Source organism: Prionailurus bengalensis, chromosome F2, assembly GCF_016509475.1.
Source record: "Prionailurus bengalensis isolate Pbe53 chromosome F2, Fcat_Pben_1.1_paternal_pri, whole genome shotgun sequence".
NCBI classification, from domain to species: Eukaryota; Metazoa; Chordata; class Mammalia; order Carnivora; family Felidae; genus Prionailurus; species Prionailurus bengalensis.
Window position 1 is genome coordinate 2479159 of NC_057353.1, and position 10153 is coordinate 2489311.

General features: G+C 37.5%; 1 pseudogene; it reads left to right on the forward strand.

Moving 5' to 3' along the window:
• Positions 1–1694: 1694 nt before the first annotated feature.
• Positions 1695–9720, forward strand: LOC122496128 (annotated as a pseudogene).
• The last annotated feature ends 433 nt before the right edge of the window (positions 9721–10153 follow it).

A 10153-nucleotide genomic window follows, 5' to 3' on the forward strand; every position in this document is an offset into this window, starting at 1 on the left:
AACATAATTTGAAAAGATATATGAACCTCTATGTTTACTGCAGAATTATTTACAATAGCCAAAATATGCAAACAACTTCAGGGTCCATCAATAGATAAGGAAGATATACGCAGTAGAATATTATGCAGCCATAAAAAAGAGGTCATGCTTGCTGAGACAACATAGGTGGAACTACAGGGTATTATGCTAAGTGAAATAAGTCAGACTGAGAAGGAAAAATACCATATTATTTCACTCACAAGTGGAATCTAAACAAATGAATAAATAAAAAGCAAAATCAGTCCTATAAATGCAGACAGCAAACTGAAGGCTGCCAGAGGCAAAGTGGTGGAGATAGAGAAAAATGAGTGAAGGGAGAGGGAGATACAAGCTTCTGGTCACAGAATGAATAAGCCATGGGAATAAAAGGCACAGCATTGTCAATGATGCTATAATACCAATGTAGGAGGACAGAAGGTGGCTACACTTATGGAGAACATAGCACAACGCATAAACTTGTTGAATCAGTACGTCGTATACCTGAAACTAATGTAACACTTTGTGTCAACTGTACTCAAATAAAATAATTGAAAACTTAAAGATAAAAGAGAAGATAATTCACAAGAGAGCTTGATATCCTGCCCAGTCATGTGATTCAGGTTCACCAGTTTTCCTGCACTGATATGCATGTCCTTCCAAACTATCCTAGTTACTTGGAAGGAAAACCCAACATAGTCACTTGTTAATAAAGTCATCTGAAATAAACTTGAAATACATATATATATATATACACATACATGTATATGCATGTGTGAATACATATGTTTACCTTTCTTCCTTCTTAGGTATTCAAAACAATAATATTCAAATTATGTGGATATCTTTAATCTTATTTTTTAAATCTCATAATGACTCGTGGAGATTTTGCCATAATAGTCCATAGAGCTTTGTGTACTACATTGTATGGCTATATCATAATTTATTAATTATTAATGGACATTTAAATTCTTTCTGATCTTTATCATTTAAAATTGAGTTTAAGAATAGTATTATGCAAGAGAGGGGCCAAGATGGCAGAGCAGCATGGAAGTTCTGTGCATCTCTCGTCCTTGAAATGCAGCTAGATCAGCACCAAACCCTTTTGCACACCTAGAAAACCGATCTGAGGATTAACACAACAATCTGCATAACTTGAGCCACAGAACTTGGCAGGTACATGCATGGAGAGGTAAACTGGGGGAGAGATAAGCCACAAAGGGTAGGGAAATGTTTTTGTGGAGAGGAGGGAGACAGAAGGGAGAGTACAGGAAAAACACTCTCCCCAAAAGTAGCTGGAGCGAAAGAGAAAAAGTGGAAGTGACTGAACAAGAAAGGAAGAAAGGAGAAGGAGAAGGTTTCAATACCATTAGGACTCTATAGACAGGGGAGACCAGAGCCAGCAATTCTGGAGCTCAATACCTGGCAGTGCTTTGGTGGGAAGGGCAAATCCCCAGGAGAAGGCAGCAAGGTCCAAGGGGTCCATCGGCGACATGGGGAGAAGTGGTTCCCCTGCTAGGAGGGCATTTGGTAGAGGTCATGTGGCTACCCCATAGGCAAAGGTCCCAGCAGGCCTCAGAGGACAGACAATTGCTGGTATTGGAACAAAGACGCCAGGGTGTGGTGATTGGCATCAGTTGTGTGTTGTGATTTGCTATAATCGCTGAACCACCGCCGCTATGCAATCACATGAACTCTTTCTGGGGCAAGCTGGCACCGGCCACAATCTGTTAGCCTCTGTAGCTGTGCAATCACAGGAGCATTCCCAGGGAGAAGCCAAAACCCAGCCATTGCTCAGGGAGACCCTCCCCCAGCGGGTCAGAGTAAATCGATGTCACCGGGCCCTCAGAAGTGAGGGGTTTGGAATCACAGCTCCATCTGTGATGAAAATTCAGCAAGGAGGTGTCCCCCGGCAGGCAGACAGCTTGGACACAACAGTGTAGAAGCAGGGAATGGTCAGAAGCCAGAGACAAAGGAGGGGTGCTTGATTGTCGCCGGTGAGAGCACAGAGTTCTGGCGCTAGAGACTAGGACGCTGGGTGACCCCATTTTCACCCCCCCACACATGTCCATACATGTGCTCACGTGCCACAATAATCCACCCCAGTAAGCCAAGCATTGCCACCTAGTGGCAATCTCTCCTGCTTAGTGTGTGGACTATAAAATTCTTCATAGTTTGACTTCTAGGGGAAACCGGATGTAATTTCATAAGGATTTCATTCTGCTTACTGGTCCATCTATTCATTTTTCTTTTTCTTTCCTTATTGTTGGATACAGAAGAAGAAAGATTTTATTTTTATTTTCCACTTTTACCAATTCTTTAAAATTTTTTTTTTCAACGTTTATTTATTTTGGGGACAGAGAGAGACAGAGCATGAATGGGGGAGGGGCAGAGAGACAGAGGGAGACACAGAATTGGAAACAGGCTCCAGGCTCTGAGCCATCAGCCCAGAGCCTGACGCGGGGCTCGAACTCCGGGACCGCGAGATCGTGACCTGGCTGAAGTCGGACGCTTAACCGACTGCGCCACCCAGGCGCCCCACTTTTACCAATTCTTAAATTTTTACTATATTCTTTCAATTTTTTATAGATTTTTTATCCTATTTTACTTCATTTCATTTTATTCTATTTTATTGTATTCACTTTTTAATTTTTATATGTTTTCTTTTCTTTTTTTTTCTGTTTTTCCTCATTCTATCAAGCTTTTTTCAACAACCATACCAAAACACATCTAGGATCTAGCTTCCTTTATTTGATTGTTTGTGTTGTTTTTAATTTTTTGATTTTGAATTTTTTATTAGTTATTTTTATTCCTCCAAAATGACAAACTGAAGGAATTCACCCCCCCAAAAAGAAGGAAGAAATGACAGCCAAGGACTTAATCAACAATGATAGAAGCAAGATATCTCAACTCGAATTTAGAATCATGATAATAAGAATACTATACTTGAAAAAAGCATAGAATACCTTTTTGCAGAGATAAAATAATCTAGCCAGTATGACCAAAAAGAAAAAGGAAAGGACCCAAATAAATAAAATCAAGAATGAAAGAGGAAAGATCACAACAGACATAGCAGAAATACAAACAATAAAAAGAGAATATTATGAGCAACTATATGCCTCTAATTTGGGAAATCTGGAAGAAATGGACAAATTCTTAGAAACATATAAACTACCAAAATGGAAACAGGAAGAAATAAAAAATTTCCACAGACCCATAACCAGTAAAGAAATTGAATCAGTAATCAAAATGTCCTAACAAACAAGAGTCCAGGTCCGGATGGCTTTCCATGTGGAATTACACCAAACATTTAAAAAAGAGTTAAGACCTATTCTTTTGAAACTGCTCCAAAAAATAGAAATGGAAGGAAAACTTCCAAACTCATTTGATGAGTCCAACATTACCTTGATTCCAAAACCTGACAAAGACCCCACTAAAAAGGAGAACCATAGACCAATTTCCCTGATGAACATGGATGCAAAAATTTTCAACAAGATAATAGCCAACCAGATCCAACAATACATTAAAAGAATTATTCACCACGATTAAGTGGGATTTATACCTGGGATTCAGGGCTGGTTCAATATCCACAAATCAATCAATGTGATACATCACATCAATAAAAGAAAGGACAAGAATGACATGATCCTCTTAACAGACACAGAGAAAGCATTTGACAAAATACAGTTATTCTTTCTTGATAAAAAACTCTCAAGAAAGTAGTAATAGAAGAATCATACCTCAATATCATAAAAGCCATATATGAAAGACCCACTGCTAATATCATCTTCAATGGGTGTAAACAGAGTGCTTCCCCTCTAACATCAGCAAAATGAGAGGATGTCCAGTTTCACCACTGTTATTCAACACAGTCCTGAAAGTCCTAGCCTCAGCAATCAGACAACACAAAGAAATAAAAGGTATCCAAATCAGCAAGGAGGAAGTCAAACTTTTATTTTTTGCAGGCGACATGATACTGTATATGGAAAACTCAAAAAGCTCCACCAAAAAAATTCCTAGAACTGATCCATGAATTCAGCAAAGTCAAAGGATATAAAATCAATGCACAGAAATTGGTTGCATTTCTACACACCAATAACGAAGAACCAGAAAGAGAAGTCAAGGTATTGATCCCATTCACAGTTGCACCAAAAACCATAAAATACCTAGGAATAAACTTAACCAAAGAGGTGAAAAATATATATACACTGAAAAGTATAGACAGCTTATGAAAGAAATTGAAAAAGACACAAAAAATGGAAAAATATTCCATGCTCCTGGATAGGAAGAACAAATATTGCTAAAATGTCAATAGTACCCAAAGCAATCTACATATTCTATGTAATCCCTATCAAAATAACACCATCGTTCTTCACAGAGCTAGAATAAACAATCCTAAAATTTGTATGGAACCATAAAAGACCCTGAATAGCCAAAACAATCCTCAAAAAGAAAACTAAAGCTGGAGGCATCACAATCCCAGACTTCAAGCTGTATTACAAAGCTGTAATCATAAACACAGTATGGTACTGGAATAAAAACAGACACTCAGATCAAAGGAACAGAGTAGAGAACCCAGAAATGGACCCACAAATGTATGGCAAACTAATCTTTGACAAAGCAGGAAAGAACATCTAGTGGAATAAAGACAGTCTCTTTAGCAAATGGTGCTGGGAAAACTGGACAGCGACATGCAGAAGAATGAACCTGGACCACTTTCTTACACCAGACACAAAACTAAATTCAAAATGAATGAAAGACCTAAATGTGAGACAGGAAACCATAAAGTCCTAGAGGGAAAAGCAGGCAAAACCCTCTTTGACCTTGGCCGCAGCAACTTCTTAGTCAACACATCTCTGGAGGCAAGGGAAACTAAAGCATAAATGAACTTTTGAGACCTCATCAAGATAAAAACCTTCTACACAGCGAAGGAAACAATCAGCAAAACTAAACAGCAGCCAATGAAATGGGAGACGATATTTGCAAATGACATATCAGATAAAGTATTAGCATCCAAAATTTATAAAGAACTTATCAAGCTCAACACTCAAAAACAAAATCCTGTAAAGAAATAGGCAAAAGACGTGAATAGACACTTTTTTCAAAGAAGACATCCAGATGGCTAACAGACACATGAAAATATGCTCATCATCACTCATCATCAGGGAAATACAAATCAAAATCACAACGAGATACCACCTCATATCAGTCAGAATGGCTAAAATTAACAACTCGGGCAATGACAGATGTTGGCAAGGATGCAGAGAAAAAGGAACCCTTTTGCACTGCTGGTGGGAATGCAAACTGGTGCAGCCACTCTGGAGAATAGTATGGATGTTCCTCAAAAAATTAAAAATAGAACTACCGTACGACCCAGCAATTGCAATACGAGGTATTTATCCAAAGGATGTAGGTGTGCCCTTTTGAAGGGCATCCCAAGTTTATAGCAGCACTATCAACAATAGCCAATGAATGGAAAGAGCCCAAATGTCCATCGACAGATAAACGGATAAAGAAGATGTGGTATATATATACAATGGAGCATTACTCGGCAATCAAAAAGAATGACATCTTGCCATTTGCAACAACATGGATGGAACTGGAGGGGATTATGCTGAGCGAAATTAGTCCGTCAGTGAAAGACAAATATCGTATGACTTCATTCATATGTGGAATTTAAGATACATAACAGAAGAACATAAGGAAGGGAAGCAAAAATATATATATAAAAGCAAGGAGGGGTACAAAACATAAAAGACTATTGAACATAGAGAACAGAGGGTTGATGGAGGGGTTGTTTGTGGTGGGATAGGCTAAAGGGCAAGGAGCATTAAGGAAGACACTTGTTGGGATGGGCACTGGGCATTATACATAGGGGATGAATTACTGGATTCTACTCCTGAAATCATTACTACACCATATGCTAACTAACTTGGATGTAAATTGAAGAAGAAGAAGAAGAAGAAGAAGAAGAAGAAGAAGATTATGCATACATTTGTTTATTGATTTTTTGGCATTTTATCTTCACTATAATTTCTTAGAATGCTGAGCCAAAGGTAAAGTTATGTATAATATATATTATGTAATATATATAATTTTATAATGACATATTCTCTTTCATTGGAAGTACCAGTTCCATTTTGCATTCCCACTAGTATTGTGTAAGAGTTAAACACACTTTGCGGAAAGCCCATTTCTATTTTGAAAGAGATAGTGAAAAGGCAAATTATAGATTAAGAAGGAAATGCCTTGCCAAAATTCTTTTTCATTAGTTACAGGCAATGGGATCCATTAGTGGCCATTGCTGTGTTGAAAGGAAGTGTGCTCAAATCTTTGCTTTTAAATTAAACAAATGAATAATCCAGAGGAAGAAAACTTTCTGAAACTTGTTCTTGGAGACCATTCATTTCTAGTTAAATGAACATTCTTAAATCAAAGCTCTTGCAACCTGCTTATGTCTACCTAACATTTAGAAGAGCATTTAAATACACCCCTATAGGGGGCATGGCCAGCAGATTCTTCGTGTGTAGGTGAGCCTCTGTAAGAAATACTCCCCCAAATTTTCCTTTGCTGTTGCATTCTACCCTAGCAATCATTTTTGCCAGCCTCAAGAATTATCCAGCTTGGACTTTCTTACATCCCTCTATTCGTATTCCTCATAATTAGGGAGCAGCTGTTTCTAGCCTTCTCTGACAGCAACTGTCACCTGCAGATGGGATTTTGATGATTGAGGAAAATGACAGATTGCTTAATGTCAGTGACTGAATACCACAGTGAGGAGTCTCGCAGAGATGCAATATCTACATTTTACATCTGAACCTTATAATTGGCTTATTTCTGTCAGATTTCAGCAAGGGGGCCTGCAATTTCTTTTAGAATAAAACCATGAATATATGACTAGACATACCTATAGCTATGTTTCATGCTCTTTCTGTATGAAAATCAAATTACAATAATCAAACACCTTGTTTAAAGCAAGATGAGTTAGTAATGAATAGATTTGCTAGATTATTTACTCTGCAGTTTCCTTTTATATTACAAAACTATTATAAGTTAGACAATATGTGATGAAGGTTTAATTATCATTAACTCCAGCCTAACTTCTTTTTTTTTTAATTTTTTTTTCCAACGTTTTTATTTTTATTTTTGGGACAGAGAGACAGAGCATGAATGGGGGAGGGGCAGAGAGAGAGGGACTAACTTCTAAATTAAGGAAGAGATCGTTACTAGAGCTTTCCTTTGGAGAGTTACTTAGTTTTGCCTTTAGAAGGGTAAGGTATACACGAAGAAGAGAATTTCAGAGACAGAGATTCCAAAAGCGTCAATTGTGTATTTGATTTCAAATCATATATAAACTATTTAATTAACACGATTTACAGTATAAGAAATTTGAATTCAATGGAAACAACCATATGAAAGCGCTAATTCCTTTAAAGTTATATAATTGATTTTTTTTCTTTTTTCTGAAGAAGTACCAATGGCCTATGGCACGTGAAAATAGAGAAGAAATAAAATAAACTAGGTAACATTCAACTTAGAGATATTATGGGAGAGGCAATATTTAAGCATATCTGTTCAAGTTAAATTCCTGACTGCATTCTGCATCATTATATAAATTAATAATGTTGGAAACAAATTGATTGAAAAACAATCTTTTTTAAAAATCAGAGCACAGGGGCGCCTGGGTGGCGCAGTCGGTTAAGCGTCCAACTTCAGCCAGGTCACGATCTCGCGGTCCGGGAGTTCGAGCCCCGCGTCGGGCTCTGGGCTGATGGCTCAGAGCCTGGAGCCTGTTTCCGATTCTGTGTCTCCCTCTCTCTCTGCCCCTCCCCCGTTCATGCTCTGTCTCTCTCTGTCCCAAAAATAAATAAACGTTGAAAAAAAAATTTAAAAAAAATCAGAGCACAGCAACATAAGCACTTTCTAAAAATCCAAATATAAGCCACTTTGGGTAAAGCATTTTATACTGACTTCTGTCACTATATCTGGTATCTGGTAGCTGAGAGGGCAGTGAAGAATTTCCCAGCAAAGATATCAGTTATGTTACTTCAAATAAATAAAGAAGCTAAATTTGCACAAACGTTGTTAAGAGTTTCTTCTGTACCAAGTCCATACTGCACAAACCACTTCACCTCATCCCAGCCGTGATGGAAATTCTTTTAGGTCTCTAGACTCAGCACGTTTGAGCAGAGGAAAAGCATTGGTTGAAATAGCTATCAAGGACCATGATGTTATTCCTTCCTATAGTGTGCTATCAAATGCCATATCATGGGGAGTAAAAATTCCTCATATTTATGGGGAAAAGAGTAGGTATTGGCACCCAGAAAGCAAGAACAGGTAGACTCAAAAAACCTTTTGTGAAGATGGAAAATACAAGCCAACTTTATAGACCATTTTGTCTTCAGTTGACCAATATGCCTTTTATAAATTATTCAGAAGCATTCCAGTCTATTTGATGTAGATAAGCCCCCCAGCATCCAAAAGCTGATTGCTTAGTTTAAACTAAAAAACCCAAGCAGATGGCATCCCAATTCAACTCCAATTGAAAGAGAAGAAGAAACAAGATACGGTGAATATTGCTTGCAGAAATTTGAAGATCTCAAAACTCATCTTCTAAGTAAGCAACCCAGAAACTGCCCAGAGCAATCTCTGTCAAGTTGTTGATGATACTGTATCTAAGTTAATTTTTCACTTTGAGGAATATGAAAGGGACATAACCAAAAAGAAAATAATAAAATGCACTGTTTTATAGAAATCCTTTTCTCCTGTTATTGCAACTATCCTGAAAAAGTCTGAACCAAAAGAAAAGCTGGAATTGCAACATATTTCTCAGAAAGACTTCAGAGAAAATAGTGTACAGGGAATTGAGCAGAGTTTCATGTACAAAGAAACCCAGGAACCTGAATAAAAGTTGTGTTTATTTCAGAATGCATCCTTGACCCTTCAAGTGAATTGAGAGGATTTGATGAGAAAATGGCTAGTAAATGGTACATGTTAAACCCTGCTGAAAATGACAAAAAACTAAATTTTACACATCTATGCCCACATAAAAATAAATAGGGATGTATTCTTGACATTTCTGGACATAAGTTAATAATAAATAAAAATGACTTAGAAGAATTAACGATAGATCACTGTCCATGGAGGCTACAGGTGTATGTACAAGTTTCTAATGTCAATACAGGTAACACTGCATCTCAACCAAAGAAGAAGTCAGATACTGTGCTTTTCCCAGCAAAGGATCTGAAGGAAAAGGATCTTCATCCTTTCATCGCGATTCTGATCTGTTAGCAATGAACAGTTCACAGGATCACCTAACAGTTCCGGCAAAGACTCCATCCCAAAGTCCTCCTGAGGAGCCCAATGAATGTGACAATCGGGAATATGGATAGTTTACCTTTTGGTAAGATTCATCAGAAAGTTAAAACACTAGGAATAAATAAGAAAATATGTAACCAACTGTGGTATTAGATAAGGAAAGAACTGAACTTCTCGGTATACAAGAAGGAAAGAGAATTGGCACCTCACCAGTGCGATCGCTACTGGACTTATTTCAGACTAGTGAACGGAAGTCAGAAGTTCTGGGTTTCACAAGCTACACTGGGAACAGTGGTACATGGGATGGTTTAGATATTTGGAAAGAGGAAAATTTAAATAATTTATTGTCAGCCTTCAACTTCTACATTTACTGAGTTTTACACTTAAAAAATAAATCGGGGCACTTGGGTGGCTCAGTTGGTTAAGATCCGACTTTGGCTCAGCTCATGATCTTGTGGTTCATAAATTCAAGCCCCAGAGCCTGGAGGCCTGCTTTGGATCTCTGTCTCCCTCTGTCTCTCTGCCCCTCCTTCGCTTGTGCTCTGTCTCTCTCAAAAATAAATAAACATTAAAAAATAAATAAATAAACAAACAAACAAACAAACAAATAAATAAATAAATAAATTTTAGAAGTGAAAAAAAAATCAGGAGTGCAAATGAATAAATGCACTCAAAGACAAGTTCCTGTCTTCCATTTTTCTTTAGTTAGCATTTACTTTAACTTTTCTGTTATGTTTTGAGGCATTCACAATAACTTTTTTTGTAGTTATTATACTAATGAGAAAATGGATTGCAGTCATACATTGATACATGGCCTCCT